The sequence below is a fragment of the Lissotriton vulgaris genome, chromosome 4_1, assembly GCF_964263255.1.
Source record: "Lissotriton vulgaris chromosome 4_1, aLisVul1.2, whole genome shotgun sequence".
In the NCBI taxonomy this organism is placed as follows: domain Eukaryota; kingdom Metazoa; phylum Chordata; class Amphibia; order Caudata; family Salamandridae; genus Lissotriton; species Lissotriton vulgaris.
Genome location: NC_141691.1, coordinates 1405186589 through 1405203785, shown reverse-complemented (window position 1 = coordinate 1405203785; position 17197 = coordinate 1405186589). Strand labels below are relative to the sequence as shown.

The following is a 17197-nucleotide window of genomic DNA, read 5'->3' as shown; positions in this document are numbered from 1 at the left end:
GTGTGGACCATAGAGGTTTGAATGCAGTCATCAAGACTGACTGTCTCCCCAAACTAAGAGTTGATGAGCTCAATGTTAAGTTGGGGGCTACAGAATACCTGAGCACCTTTAAACTGACTTCATGTTATTGACAGATAGCCATCACAACAGGAGCCAAGGAGAGGTCTGCTTTTTTAACTCCTGAAGACCACTTCCAATTCAAAATGATGATCTTTGGGTTGAAAAAGGCACCTTCCAGAGGAGAATAGAGTGCTCTGAGGGTAGAAGACATTATAGCAGCTTATCTGAATGATATTGCTGTGTTTAGTTCCACCTGGGAGGATCACATGGTCCACTTAAGGGGAGTGATGCAATCCATACAGCGAGCAGAGCTGACTATCAAGGCAAGTAAATGCCAGATAGGGCACAGTTCTGTTGTGGGCCTGGGCCACAAAGCAGGTGGAGGCCATGTACATATCATGCTCAAAATCCTTTCAATTGTGACCTGGGAAGCTCCTATGACCCAAACCCATATCAGAGCATTCCTTGGCCGGACTGGGTACTGCAGGAGATTTGTTAAAGGGTATGGTACCATATTGGCACCTCTGGCAGAGCTAACCTCCAAGAAACAGCCAGGCAAAGTTATCTGGACTGACCAATGTCAAAAGGTATTTGACACTCTTAAGGAACCTTTGTGCTCAGTACCTGCCCTAAAGGCACCTGATTTTAGGAAGGAGTTGGTTATCTAAACTGATGGTTCAGAGCATGGCATTGGGGCAGTACTGTCACCGCTAAATGACCAGGAGCAGGATCAACTGGTTGCCTTCATTAGCAGACGTCTCCTCATCAAAGAGCATCATTGAAATGTCATTAATAGAAACGCCTTTGTCATGGTTTGGGCACTGAAGAAACTGAAGTCCTTTCTGTTTGGGACACACTTCTCAGATGGTTGATGCAGATGAGAGGCATGAACTGTTGAGGGGGTCCATTTCCCTACAGGATATGGACTTTTCAGTAGAACACAGACCTGGGACTGACTATGTCATTGCAGATGGCCTTTCCATGTTCTTCCACTTAGATGATGAGAACTACCAGGACAAAGGTTAGTTGCTCATCACTTTCATCTGGAGGGGGGCAATGTTAGGAAAGGCTTCTTTTTTGCATGAACATTCCCACAATTTTGGACTGATGCTGTTCGTTTTAATCTCTGAGAGTCCACAGTCTTCTCACTGTACCCAGTGTTCTAACCATTACAAAAGGTATATTGAGTTGGCTATCCCCAATTGGCATATACTGACTTAGTTGTAAGTCCCTAGTACATGGTATACAGGGTACTATCAAAGACATGTAAGACAGAGTGTCCACTCAGATCTGCAGCACTGGTTGTGACACCCTATGGGTTCCAGCCTGCAACTGCAGCATGAAAGAACAGTTTTAAAACTGCTTGTCTGATTTTGCCAAACCACCACTTTCTTTAAAAACATATGTAACTTTCCCTTAAGGAAGGCCCACTAACGCAGGGACTGTATATTATTATTAATTCAGCATATATTTTTAATATGTCCTAACAACAAAACGTCCAATTGATGTGGGAGAGTTACTAGCCCCATCGACTAACACAGAGTTACCAGCTGAACCCTCAGCCTGGCTAACTTCTGAATGGGACTACTAAAACTGGTATGTCAAGGTTTTAAATTAATCATGGCATTAAACCCGTCAATTTTAATGCCACTTTTAAGGAAAGGCAACTTTTAGAAAGTTGCCACTCTATTGCCCAGTTCATCCAGCTGTTGGCCAGCAGACAGCCTTCTGCCCTCCCAGAGAGAGGTGCAAACAACTCCCAGGTGCAGGAAAATAAGATCCTTCTGTGGAGAGAGGTGGCAACTCCCCCTTGCAGGAAGCCACTCAGGGCGTTCGCCCAAAAGACTAGCTTCCAAGGCATAGCCATCCTTGGTGGGCAAATGACGATCACAAGCTCGAGAGGTTGCCTCTTTGTTCAGGTAGACAGGATGGGAGTGGTAACAGAGCGAGGAGACCAAGCCAGTTTTCTTGTGGACATGTAGCCCACCGGTAGCCACATCTCGAGGATAGGCTACTGAGCTCTTAACATCCAAGGAGGGCTTCAGACATCTTGGGAGTGGGTAGAAGATTGCACTTTGGGATTGCAAGATCCCACACATAGCCAAGGTCGTCATAGGGTGGGAGGGATCCTGGTAGCCAATTTGCTGGTGACAGCATCATTCAGAGATGGCACTTTTTGAGCATAAATATGGAACACCAGGCACCTTGAACCGCAGATCAATGTGGAATTGGAGAAAGTACTGAAGAAGGACTGCCCTGCTTTCCCCTGGATCTGGCAAAGAGACACTGCACCATCTGCTGGACTCCACCTACCACACGTTGGGCTAGAAAAGAGGACTGTGGCTCCAGGCTTGAGGAAATGTCGCTTCCAAGCCCTAGACCAAAGAATCGACTCTATGGGTCGGTTGACTGATATCCTTGAACCGGCACCAGGGCCATCAAAGTAGAAGAAGCCCAACTCGGCAAGTCAGTAGCTACTTCAGGAGAATCGCCGTTCATTGACGTTGAGTGTCCCAAGAGACCGATCCTTGATGACCAAAGGCCAGAACCTGGTAAATGTCATCTGAGTCCAAATTGGTCACCCAGAAGTGACTCTAACCTCCACCAAATGATACCGCTGAACCTGTCTTGGACGAAAACCAGTAGCCCAGCCACTGATGACCTTCTACTGGCTCAATGAGAACTTCAAGGGACCCGACATCTGCAGCCTAAGTCACCCCACTTGATTTGCAGACTGAGGATTACCCGCAAGGACACTCCTGTTGACCTCACAGCACCATGAGCATCCTTGAGCATCGTCCATCTCCTGCATACCCAGCATCAGAATGACTCAGTGAAAGTCTATTGAAGTCATGATGTAAAGCTCAGAACCGGACTGGAGAATTCTTTGGTAAGCATGTTAACTCTCCAAATGCTCCCTAGTGGCCCTCCTGACCTTCTCCTTGCCAAATCTGAATGCCATGTTTGGACTGGAGTAGACAAACACAACTCTTGTCAACTTTTCAAACGTTTCCACATTTTACAGTTACTAATGCTTGTTTGCGATTGTGACTAAAAGTACTGATATTAATATTACCTTTGAAAATCTATACCTCTGTAACCCTACAGTGAATTGGATAATTTTGGGCTCTAAAAATTCATACAAATATAATTTATTTTTATAAACTGATGTCAGCTTTCTTGCGTTACTTTCTTATTTCGCTATTTGGTGTTTTTAAATATTTTACACTAAGGACTAGATGTATGTAATTCTATTTTACGACCTCTTAAATACCGAATTTTACCGATTCGGTATTTAAGAAGTGGTAAAATAGAGGGGGGGGGGGGTGTAGGTATTACAGAATCGGTAAATACCGAATCCTTAAAATTCGGTATTTACCGATTCTGTAAATACCGATTCGGTAATGCCCATTGATTCCTATGGGCATTGAATACTGATTCCAGCAAGGGTGCATGGGGTGTCACTTTGACACCCTCTAGCTCCCCAAATACAGGCATGAGTCCCATGTGGAACACAGACATGCCCTAAGGGCATGTCTGTCTGTCACATGGCATAGGTGTGCATGCACACATGTGCATGCCCACCTGGATTCGGTATTTTACCACCCAATTGGATTGGGTGGTAAAATACCGAATCTGAAAGGCCTTTGGGACTCAGAAGAGTCCCACCTACATCTAAAAGTTACCGAATCAGTAAAAATACCGATTCGGTATTTTACCGATTCGGTAAATTTACCGAATCCGTAAATTTACTGAATCAGTAAAATTGGCCTCCTACATCCCAAAACCCCATTTACCGGTCGGTAACGGCCAAAATCGGCCGTTACCGGCCGGTAAATGGCCACCTACATCTGGCCCTAAATCTTTTGTTTCAGCCTTGCTGCTCAAAATCTCAGCTACCCAGGATTGAGCTTAACGTTTACAAAAGAGCCTGACTTGGGCCCAAGACAGTTTTTCCGAATGTATTACACTGAGTTTTTGCGCAACCATACCATAAAATATGCCCAAATCCTCACAGCCCCTTCTCTTTTACATCACCTGAATCCCATTTGTGGGTTTCTGAGATGTCTGTCACTGTAATGTTATTTCTGTGAAAGTACCATAGTTTTTGTAAGTACTTATGCAGATCTTATTGGCGTTCCACAAATCTAGTTGTTAATCTTATTGTTGTGGGTTCCTTTCGATGACTTTTGGTGGGTAACAGGGTTGATCTATTCAGCTGTCTGACCTCAGCATTTTTTTAAATGTTTTTGTTACATATCCTGGGTCAAAGAGGCACTTAACTAGGTGAAGGTGGTGAAGACATCGTCCTCAAAGTGGTTTTGTCTTGTTTTAAGAAGTTCATAGTTTGATATACCTGGAATGAAGGACTTTGGACGGACAGCAATCTGCTTAAAGAACAGAGTTCAAAGTTGCTGGTTTTCATTGACGTTTTGTTTGCAGTTCAGTATTATTGTTATAAATGGTGCTCAAAAATCACTGCATGGTTGATTTGGTATTGGATGGATTTTGATTCATTAATGTGACAGATATCTGTATTGTTCCTGTTTCCTTATCAAATTTGGAGATTGTCATCAATGAATCTCCCCCAATATAATAGAAAGTTGGATGAATTCAGTGACATTTTCATCACAAAACCATTGTCATTCCACTTGTTCCACGAAGAGAAAGGCACAGGATAGAATAGTATTTTGCTTCTGCTGCTGTTCCGTGAGTTGGATATAGGTTTCATTGTTGAATGTACTAACCTGGTGGCTAGAGTTTTTCCAATCACTTCTAGGCCATCTTATTTGTCAATGGACATAGAGAAGCTTACTATTAGGAACAATCAGGTATTCTGCTACTCAACACATCTGGTAAACATTCGCCTAATTTTCTGTAGTCTGCTGTGGGCATCTCAGAAATGCTGACCAGCAATCGACTGACCATTGGTTATGCCCGTGCACCCGATGGAGGTGCTGTAGTTCCATGGTTGGTATGGGTTTGTTCAAGCAGTTGAAATCCAAATCTTTGGATTTATTCATGCAAGGCATTCCTGACCCAGGGCTGTATGCAGGCTGCTTGTCTTCCAGAGAGTATGTTGATTATGGCCATGTTTTTACAGAACACCAACAGGATTGCTCCATCTTGATGGCTCACTCTGTATCTTCCAGGCTGTTCTTTCTCCTGCTACATGTCTGCTGTTGCCTGTCTTGGTCTGCTTGACTGAGCTTCTGAGATATTTTCTGGTCTCAGTTTCATAGCTGGGAACCAGGTTTTTTCTCAAGTCTGAATTTCTTTCACTCTCCTGCTTCAGTAGTTAGTACATTATCATTCTGATACAAGGAATTCATTATGTAGAGGCAAGATGGCTGCCGTGGCGTGGGCTGTATGAGCAGCTCCGCTCCCTGCTCCGAGTACCTTGACAGGAGAACGCTTGAATATCAGCCGAAATGTCAGCCGAATCAACCCGGCTTTTTTTTCTTGTGGGTATTTACGTGTTTCTTGGAAGGGTTTCTGCAACAATGTTTCCGCTAAGCCACAAGCTGTAATATGTAACCAGAATCGAGCGGCAAGAGACTTTGTGTGTAATTGAAAGCCAGAAATCATACCTATCATCTGATGCAGCTGGAGCCTGTAGATTTTGCAACCTGAGTTCTCTGTGTGCGGATGCTAGCTGAACTGCTCCTTCCTTGGCGGTGTGCTCCGCTGTGGCGTTTACCGGTTTTGACATTCGGTTTTCGCAGTTTTCGTTGTTTCATGGTTCGTGGTCGTGGAGGTGGAGGTGTCCGTAAGAAGAAAATGCTGCCTAAAGAATCCAAGGAACAAACCAAAACTGTCACCCGGAGTACCGCGAATAAAGCTGTCGTGGGAGAAAATAATGTAGGTACGGCGGTGGTGGGAGGTAAAAAAATGCCTGCAAGTATTGAAGTGCACACGGATGTGTCTACACCCGGGAAAGGAAAGGCTTCAACTTTGCCTGCATTGTTTGAGAAGCAGGGTGCTATGCTAAAAACCGTAATGTGAGTGAAAATGTTGAATCTGTTCAGAACATAGAGGAGGTGGTACAAAATATCAATGCAAATATAGCAGACAGTGGATTGTTATATTCATGTTTGAGTGACACGGTCGCAGAGAACAGTTGCATTATGGGAGATGGAGTCCTCACTGAACCTTGCGAGCGTATAATGCTGGATTCTAATTTCAATGCTATGTCACAAAACTCTAAAATTCTTGGGTCCACTGATACATTACCGGCACAGGCGCTAGAGGGATTGGAGGCGTTTGTAACACAAGAGGCAGTTGAGAACTTTTTTTCACTATCTGATCCCTCCTCTGATGAGACTATGAATCTCAGTAAAGACTGGGCAGACTATGGTGAAGACACTAGCTCTGCTGAAGCTGGATTGGAATTGGAGGAGTCAAGACATAATCTAACGTCTCCGCATTCAAATGCTTCTACGGTCAGAAGGCGAAAGAAAAGAGGTTCACAGCGCACGACTGGTATAGTCACTGAGGCATGCGCTGAGACACCCAAGGGACTTGAAACAGCTACAGTGGATTCTATGGAGTCTGTGGAAGGAGTACGATTAAAAAGTGGTACCAAAACAAAGGAGGTTGTATTAATGAATCCAGAAGAAATAACTCTAACTACTATTTACACCACCATGATGACTCATCACGCTGAAAGTAAGTCAGAAAACTTGCGTACCCAGGCAACCTGTTCAAAACTCAAAAACACTTTGCGACGAGCCATTAAACTTTGTACTGAAACAGCTAATAGAGTCTCTGAGGGTGAGGCAAGAATTTTGGCATTGGAGGAAGAAGTTATTTCACAAAAACGTGAACTTGAGAATGTTAAAGCGCACAAAGAGGATATTTCACATAAATTGTCTGGGCTGGAGAATCAGGCGCGCCGGATTAATTTCCGCTTTCACGGAATACCAGAGAAGAAGGAAGGGGTCGACACAAGAAGATTTATTATCGAACTCTTGATTGAAGCATTTCCTGATCTCTCATCATGGGACTGGTCAAAAGAAGTGCAGAGAGCACATAGATTTCCGCTTAACATCAGAAAACCCAGGCCGGGGGAGGAGGAATATCCTAGGGCTATACTAGTCAGTTTTAATAACTTTCTTGCTAGGGAGGAAATTTACCGCCTAGCCCGCCCTGACAAAAAAGCTGTAGCTAAGAATTGTTCTTTCTTCGTACGACCTGACTTCTGCCAGGCTACAGTCTCCCAGCACTGGCATTTAAGAGAGCTAATTCCAGAATTTCAAAAAAAGGGGGCTACTGTATACTTGCAGAATCCGGCTAAATTAAAAGTTATGGTTAAAGGGCAGACAACATTTTATCTTTCAGAAGTTAAAGCAAAGGAGTATTTGGTTTAATTATGAGGTCTAAAAATTAGGGTTTGATTTAGTAAGAAGTTTATTAATTACTTTGATGACCTGTAATTGTTATTGTTATTGCTTTAATCAGATGAACTTTGTTAGTTAAGCAGTGATAGAGTTGATACATGTTATATGATATTTATATCTATTATGTCTTTTATGTTGGTACTATCAGTTATCTATCACGCTGCTCTTTGACTAATATTTTCTTCTTTTCTTCCTGGGGGGCTCTCGGGGTGGGGGGACACGGCAATTCATACTTTACAGGAACTGATGGTTCCTGAGTCTCTTTTGGTGGGGAGGGGGGGTAGTTGCAGGGTGTGGGGAATGGGGGGCATGGTGGGTGGTGGGGGTGTAAGGCAGTGGTAGTAGTTAAGGTACAGAAAGGCAAACAATCTGATATAACTGGTACAAATTTCTGTAGAAGAATATCAATGATGCTAAGTTTTGTGATAATTTTTTGTTATGATGGATAAGAAGATTAAAATTTGTACGCTAAATAATAATGGCCTTAATGACCCTAAAAAGATAGGAATCTTGTCTAGATTAATTCAGTTGACACAAATTGATATACTGTGCTTACAGGAGACGCACATTTCTTCGGACAAAAGAAATATATTGAATAGGTTGGGTCTTGACCTTTTAGTTTGCTCTAAGCAGACTAGCATTAAAAGAGGGATTGCGATATTTATGACAAAAGGGATCGGGAAATGTATCAGAACGTTAGCTGATAGGTGGGGAAGATGGGGGCTTGTAGAAATGATTATAGAAGGCAACAAATTCACAATATGCTGTCTATATTGGCGAAATCTTGATGATAACGAGGTATTTGATACTATTAATTTGGAACTTGCTACTTGGTGTCAACCGCTAATATTATGTGGCGACTTGAATATAAATATTGAGTCCGATTGGAATATCCGTGTTCATTAAAGGTAAACTGGCCAGAAGATTAGGACTTATACAGCTTTAAGAGCCCTAGTGGTAGGTAATGGTTTGTTTGATGCATGGCATAGATTTTTCCCCACTGATCCCGGATATACTTTCTTTTCTTCGCCGCATCGAAAATTGGTTCGATTAGATTACTGCTTCATTTCCTCTTCCTTTTTTGGAAAGGTCTAATATTGATATTATGCTTCAATTAGTCTCGGATCATAATCCTCTTATATTAGAATTATCATTACCTTCCCAGAGCTCAAATTCAAATCATCAATGGTCATTCCAAAGGAGTCTACTTTTAAATGAACAATATCTGATACATATGGCTAAAATCATTCAAGAATTTTTTCTATGTAATGATGGGACGGCCTCAACTCAGATAGTATGGGACACATTCAAATCTGTTATTAGAGGGGAAACTATGCATTTTTCTAATTTTCATCGGACATTTAAGAACAAATCCGATCAAGTTAGGGGGGCAGAGTTTAAACTAGCCAGTACTATTAGCAATGGTCATGGAATAGAGGAAGCACAGTGCCTCCTGACGATTAAGCGGGCTGCCCTAAATGCTTACTTAGCAGATCAGGTTGCCATTAAGTATAAATAGCATAAAGCAGAATGTTACGAACTAAATGATCAGACAGGAACATTTTTAGCACAGAGGCTAAGACAAAAAGCAGTTTTGAATGACATAACAAAAATTGTTGATCTAGCTGGCTTAACTCAAGAAAATCAACCAGGGATACTAAAGGCATTTAGAGATTTTTATAAATTACTATACAACAAAACTAGTGATGACAATATCCAAGACAGCGTACCATTGGATTATTTGAGGAACATTGATAATCTCTTTATCAATGACACAGACATAATGTCTTTAAGTGCTCCGATTTCTTGGGAGGAAATAGAAATGGCTATCTTGAGCTTAGCTCCAGGCAAAGCAATGGGGCCAGATATGATCCCTCTTGAATTTTATCGGGTTTTTCGAAATATGCTCAAACCCCATTTGCTTAAAATATTTCAACAAGCCTTTCAAGGACATTCGCCTATCTCTTGGTCGTTGGCTACTATAGTCATATTTAGAAAAAAGGAGAAGGATAGCAAGGAAATGGGTTCATATAGGACGATCTCTTTAATTACTTCAGATAGCAAAGTCTTCTCAAAATTACGAGCAAACAGATTAAATGATATAATGCCAACGATAGTATCTAAGATCCAACATGGTTTTATAAAAAAGAGGGACACCACTGACCATGTTAGACGTATCATTACTTTATTGGATTGGGCACAGGCCACAGGATCCCCAGTCGGTGTTATATTGCTGGACGCTGAAAAAGCTTTTGACAGGGTCGACTGGGGATTCCTGTGGTCTGTCTTAGCATGGAAAAGATTTCCTAAAGAGTATATTCAAGCCGTTCAGGTGCTATATAATAATCCAAAAGCTGTAATACGTATCGCTACTGGTATATCTGATCCTTTTTCGATCACAAGGGGTACAAGGCAAGGGTGTCCCTGCTCTCCCCTGCTGTTTGCGCTCTATATCGAGCCTTATTTAATCAGACTAATAACAGAAATTAGGATTACCCCAGTTATGTTACATTATGTGGCCTATAAAGTCCTGGCATATGCCGATGATGTGGCTGTTGTCACATCAGACGTAGCATTAGCCTTACCTAAAATAATAGAACTTGCCCGAGAATATGGGGAATTCTCTGGATACAAATTAAATATCTCAAAGACCTAGCTTATACATTCGGCTGTAGGCAAACCGGATGATTTGGTATTTTCCCCCACAGCCTCATATCTTGGTGTGACAATTCCTGCTAAAGTCGAAGATATTGTTGGGCAGAACACAGATTCTTTACTATCTTCTGTAAATAGGACTCTGGAAAGACTGGATAATTTACATTTATCACCATACGGACGTACAAATGCAGTAAAAATGATTATATTTCCCAAATTTTTGTATCTATTTCGGACTATACCATTATTGTTTTCCTCTGCTTTTATTGGTAAATTAGATAGAATTACTTCCAGGTTCATATGGGGCTATCGGAGAGTTAGAAGATCTTTGAAATGGTGCACTTTGCCAAAACTAAGAGGAGGATTGGGGGTTTTGAATTTTAGATTATATTATTGGACAATCTTCTTAAAAGCTATGGGTATTATGATCTTTCCAGATTTTTGTTTGGATGAAGTATTGGCCCCCTCTATTTATGAGATGCTGCTAGGAGCAGAAGCCCGACAATGTTTAACTAGGTTGATAGAACCAAGTTATTACAAAAAAACAAAGTTCAAAGTTTTGATCGCAACATTCCATATCTGGAATACAATTTAATAAAAAGTTTGGTTTTAATATGAAGCTAAATTATTACACACCATTTTGGAGAAATTCTTCGCTCCCGGATATCTTCAGGTATTCCGTAATGCAGCGGTGGATAGACCTTAAGATCAGTACATTTGGAGATTTGTTTCAGAACGGGCAAATGGTATCATATTCATATTTGCAGGATAATTATACTTTAATAAGGGGAGATTTTTTTTTAAATATCTCCAAATTCGAAGTTTTATAGAATCTAAAATTTTAATCAATACCAGTTCTATGAATAAAATAGATGTGTTGGAAAGTTGTATTAAGAAAAACAGAATTGGTACGATATATCAATTGATGTTAAATAGAATAAAAGATGACCTTGAGATCTATACTAACAAATGGCAAACAAATCTAGGTATAGAAAAGATCGATATATCTAGATCTTTAGAAATGGCCAATATGGTATTATTCAATGGGTTTTTAAAAGTCAGCACTTTATGGCCGCTTTCGATCTATACTATACACTCTCGAAACTGTCATTATGGAAAGCTAAGGGGGCAAGAGCTGTAGTCGCTGTGGGTTTGCAGCTGCCAATCTAATTCACATGCTTGTTCAGTGTCCAAAGTTGAATCAATGTATACAAGAAATACAAAGGTTTCTGGATAGTATTTTAGAGCTATCAACAGTATTACTACCAGAACTAGTGATATTCGGAATCCAAGCTAACCTAGTTGGTATTAGAACGCTCGAAGAAGAAGGCTTCTTATTTATAGCCATGTCGGTGTATAGATATTGCATAACTTCTCGTTGGCTTGATGCGGACCCTCCAGCTTTCCATCATTGGCAGTCAAAATTATTAAGAGTCTATCGGCTTGAAAGTGCAATATATAGACTTAAGGGCTGACAGAAGAGGACGTTTGGTGATAAATTATGGTCACCTATTCATAATTGGATCTAATAGGTCTATCATGACTTGATAAATTAAGTGAACCCGCTTTTTGTTATCATGTATATTGCTACGATATAGTCTATGTCATTCTGTCTTTAGTTCTTTTTTGTTCTTTTTTTTCTTTTATGAATTACCCTGTAAAATGTACCTTATGACTTTCGTCTGCCAAAATAAATTAATTAAAAAAAAAAAAGGAATTCATTATGTATTTTCTTACCAAGCCCGGGCACTCGTGAATGACTACACAACACACGGAGAGTAGTTATCCATGTCTTTATTCTTCAGCGTGTAAGCAAGAACTCCACGTTCTAAATCCAGATTCATTTCATTACCATCCAACACTCATGTCACAGGTTTATGGAGTCCATCAGGAACCAAAGGAGTTCTGTCATTCTTTATGTACACAACACTACATCTCCCCCTTAGTTAAATAAAAAGTTACAACTTTTCCAACAAATAAATGAATGAAGTGTACATAAAAATTTACATACACACATAACTTTTCAATGAATCTTTGTGGCGCTTGAATCAAACGTACTGATCGGATCATTGGAAACAAGGAGCTGGCAGTTAAAGTGTCAGTGATTTGCGTAGGAGAGGTGGAAAAAACAGTATTTGCAAGATCATTAACTCTCTGTCTGGACTCAGTCTCTACTGTAACATCAATGTTTGGTTAGTGATGAGCCACATGTCTGAAGTGAGAAGAATCTCTAGTACGGGACTTCCCAGGATGTTGGATAGTCACTATATAGCCTTTTTAGGTTGCAACAGTATAGGGCTCAGTCACGAAAGAAGCATCTGATTTTCATTTTCTGGATTGACAAACTAGTACTTTATCTCCTCCCTTAAAAGTGATATCTTTCACATCACATCGCTGGTCAGTATAGATTTTCATTTTCTGTTTGTGACCAGAATCTTCAGTATAAATGTCTTTCTTAGTCTTTGATCTGAGGGTTGGTCCATTGAGTTAACTTGGTCTACGCGGCTCTGCCAAATATTAAGGTGAGGGGATGATTGGTAAGCTAGAAGGGCGGTATTTGAAACAACCTTGAAGTCAAGCTTCTCTAATGCAGTATGCTGAACAGATTTCTTTAGAGTACTTATGAATCATTTTACAAGGTCATTGGCCTTGAGCCAAAGAAGAGTGTTTATTGGATGCTTTATGTTGAGATGGCTGAGAAAGCCTCTGAACTCTTGACTATTGAAGGGCCGGCAGTTGTCAGATTTCAAGATCAGAGGGCACCCCATGGTGCAAAGATGACATCTAGGGCCAGATGTATGAAGGGTATTACCGGTCGGTAACAGCCGAAATCGGCTGTTACCGACCGGTAATAGGCTTTTGTGATGTGGGGGGGGCAATTTACAGATTCGGTAAATACCGAATCGGTATTTACCGATTCCGTATTTACAGAATCGGTAAATGACAGGTAGGAAGCACTTTAAACAGTGCTCCTGTGCTTTAAGGATTCGTTATTTACCACCAACTATTAGTTGATGGTAAATAAGGAACACCTTTGAAAATGCAAATCAATGCATTTTCAACTGTGCCATGTGGTAGATATACATGCCCTTAGGGCATGTATGTGTGCCACATGAGCACACTAGCACTAATCAGGGGTGCAACAGGGTGTCAAAGTGACACCCTGCCACCCTTGACTCTTTCCCTATTTTACCGAATCAGTATTTACCAATTCGGTAATTGACATTCACTCCTATGGGCCTCCAGGCCAGGAATGAATGAAATTACCGAATTGGTAAATACCGATTCGGTAATTACCGAATCTGAATGATACAGTAATTTTTACCAATTTTTGATCTACATAGCAATTGCCGATTCGAAAATACTGAATCTGTAAAATTCAGTATTTTCGAATCGGTAATTTGCAATTACCTACATCTAGCCCCTAATCCTTCAATTACCTTTTCAAGAGTGAAGGATGAAAAGTCTTCTACCAATAGAAAATGGGAGTAGTCATCAACAATGACCATTAGATAAGGCTTATTCTCATGAGGACCAAAAAAATCAACAGCAATTCTCTCCCAAGCATGGTTAGCCAATTCTGACATGTTTAAAGGGTGCTGAGTAATGTGTGATGAGAGGCAGTTGCATTAGTGACAGTCTTTTAACTCTTATTCAACCCTTTCGTCGCGATAAGTAAACCAGACTCTGCCTTGAAGAGCTCTCTTTTTGGGAACTATTTCTCAGTGTCCCTCATGGGATACTTCAATTACTTGTTGTAGTAGACTCTCTGAAATGACGATGAGTTTACCTCATAAGATGAGGCCTTCCTTAGTTACAGATTTTTCCTCTCTGACATTTCTGAATGTTAAGTATTCACTGGTGAGTGGTTCAGAGTACTGTTTCCAAGATTGGTGAGCAATAATGTCTCTCAATTATACAATGAAATTTATGTAGGCTTCAGCCCTCTTAGATGGGGTACCATGGCATTGTAATGGTACTCATATAAAAAATAATAAGCAGGATGTTTATCTTTCCCTGGTTGGTGAAAAATTGTATTCTTGTAATCTCATACCCCAATAAAAGAGGCATCTTGGTGTTAGGATGCCAAATACTGTCAATAGTGCTTGATGATTGCTAACTACTGGGAAAGGCTTTCCATATAAGAACACCTGAAAATATTCACAAGCCCATACCACTGCTAAGCTTTCTTATCAGCTTGTGAGTAAGCATGTTGAGTTTGTGATAAGATTTTACTGAAGTAAGCCACAATATGCCTTCGGGCATTTGGCTGTCCATTGTGCTGTGCAAGAATAGCGCCTAACCCCACAGGGCTAGCATCAACTTTACCCTTGGTATGAAGCTTGGGACCAAAGTCGGCCACTTCAGCAGCATTTTGTAATGGCTTGCTTGATTTTTCTTTAACTTTCATCGCACTCACATGACCACTGAAAAAACCATATTATTTTTCGTCAACTCTCGTAAAGGTGCACCGATTATGGCAAAGTCTTATATGTATCTAGAACATTAACTGGCCATCCCAAGGAATGAACGTAAAATATAAATGTCCTCTGGGGGATTCGCAGTAGATAGCACTCCACAACCTACACGCACCATGCAATGTATACTCTCACACAAAACAAAAACCGACCTTCGGGTCAGTCAAAAATGGGTGCCGGTCTGTCATGGTCAAGGTGCAGCAGGTAAGGGGGGACCTGGTTGAAAGAGTAGAGGACAAAATTGCAGGCTGTACCCTGAAAAAAGGGTGAGTTTTCACTCCTTTTCATCCTGTTCAGCCAACTCAAAGTAGGAGGGATTCCTGAGGAAATTGGCTTTGAAATAGCCCACATCCACATCTGGAGGGTGGGAATCCTGGCTAGAGTCCAGCAGCCACCTACTGCAAGCCATCCCACCATAGTCGCAGGGTTGAAATGCTGGCAGCGGACTTCTCCACCATTGCCAGCCAGCATCTAAATCAGGTGGGCGGACCACCAGGGTGGTGGACGGGAAGACCGTCCAAATAAAAACCACTGATTTGCAGTCCCATCAACATTTAAATCAGGCACCAAGTCCGAACATAGAAATCTTCACCACAACTTTTTCATGTGTTTTGTTGGCACTTTCACTATTTGTGTGCTGCATAAATACTTTACATATTGTCTCTAAATTAGGCCTCACTGCTTTTGTGCCAAGCTACAAGATGGTTAAGCACAGGTTAACTTAGTGACTTTAGTGGTTCACCCTGACAGGACTTGTGGCTGTTGCTTGAAAAGGGTTTCCACCCCACTCAATTAACAACCCAATTTCTCATACTATATCTCTGAACTGATGCCGGGGTAGTATGTCCCTGCACCCTTATTTACGTTGACTTGTTTCACCCCTTGCTAGAAAAATGCCCATATGGGTCCTGGGCTTTCTTCAGGAATAGTTGCCTGCCACAGGAAAAGCTGATGTATTGCCTACTGTTGTTCATTAGTAATCCTAACTCAGTCAGTCTGGACATACCTCATAAAACATTGAACATGCAAAGGGACTACTCACTCTAATGCTGAGTTCCCCACTCTGGATTCCTATAGAGATCAAAATAACTAAGGGTAACATACTATTATATATAATCAACATCAGACCAAATTGTCATTGATTCAGTGTATACAAGTATATACTCATGGAACACACCACAGTAAAACAGTGCACAGCGGTATGTAAACATATCATAATTTAAAAAAAACACTTGAGACATTGGTAGTTGAGACACTTTCATTTGGACATAAATAGAACAGTAAAAACAACATAAAAGATGCAATCACACGTGTTGTTCACTGCAAGCTAAAAACCAATGTAAATGAGTGTTTGTGTTGTCCATAGTCACTAGTATTTTACCCTAACTGAGGGTCCATGTAACTTAAAATACATAGGAATGGAATGTCCAGGAAAGTCAAAATAAGAATTAGTGAACACCTAATGAACATTCATTAGCCAGCTGAGTTTGGTCTGACTTTGCTTTGTCACAAAAGCTATGCAATGGTGTTTGGGAAAGGTCTGTCATTGTGGCAGCAGTTGTTACTCACTGCTTGGTGTTATGCAGGTGAGTTCCATAGCAATTTGCTATCATGATGGAAATTTTACAATTTTGTGTGGTATTCATACTAGGGCCATCTGGCCTGAAGGGTCCTCCTTCATGTCATGTCGACAGATCATTCTAAGAGCAAACTTATGGTTTTAAAGGTGCGGCGGCAGGTCCACTCAACTTCTTCACCACCAAACATGTGTTCGGGCCACCTGCCAGATTATGAGCTTTTTTGGGCATTCCCATGGTGGTACCTTTAAAAATAGGCACTGCAATGAGAATGCCAAAAACAGTTCCAGCATGCCGTGCAGGAACTTATGTGCATGTGCACAGGGGGCACTAGTTTTGCCCCCCTGTGTGCATACACAGGCTCGTGAGGGACAAGGGGGCCGTTTTTTTTCCCTCTCAACCAGGGTTTTCAAGGAGCAGGAACCGCCATGAAAACCCAGGCAGTAAGGAAACTCGTAAAATGTTTGGCGAGATCACGATGGTCCTGCCAAGAATGTTGCGTCATCTCGACCAAAGTGCCTCCTCCAAGAAATGCCGGTGGAAACGCCATGGGACCAGGGGGTCCCATGGCGGGTCGACCACCTGAGTCATAATCCACTGCTGCTCACCATGAGTCTGGGGGTACTCTGGCCGCCGGACTCGTAATCAGGCCCTTAGCATGGAGGATGCAGGCAGTCCAATGCACCTACAGAAATTACAACATCAACGATTCAGCACTCCAACATGTATAAAAATTAATATTTTTCACAGGTTCAGACAAAGTAAAGAAACGCACAACAATTCAGCAGGTTCCGGTTTCTTTGGTTCTTTACTGAAAAAATTATTCATAAAAACAACTGAAGCCAACGCGTTTCGACCTCAAAAGGTCTTCTTCAGGGCAATAGCAACAGTCATTATTTTCGTCCATTAGATTTTTTTACTCTATTTCCACTCGGTCCCTTCCTCTGGATAGGAGAGCCAATTGGGCCTCTAATTTATAAACTCCACCAAAGGTATAGCCCCTTGTTGAATGGCTTCTTAATGGCCT

The 17197-nt window shown here is 41.3% G+C and overlaps 1 protein-coding gene across 1 annotated transcript in view; it reads right to left on the bottom strand.

Annotated features, from left to right (window-relative positions):
• LOC147724053 (histamine H3 receptor-like) overlaps positions 1–17197 on the bottom strand; it is a 188909-nt gene that overhangs the window by 50353 nt on the left and 121359 nt on the right. The gene's annotated exons all lie outside the window — the stretch shown is intronic.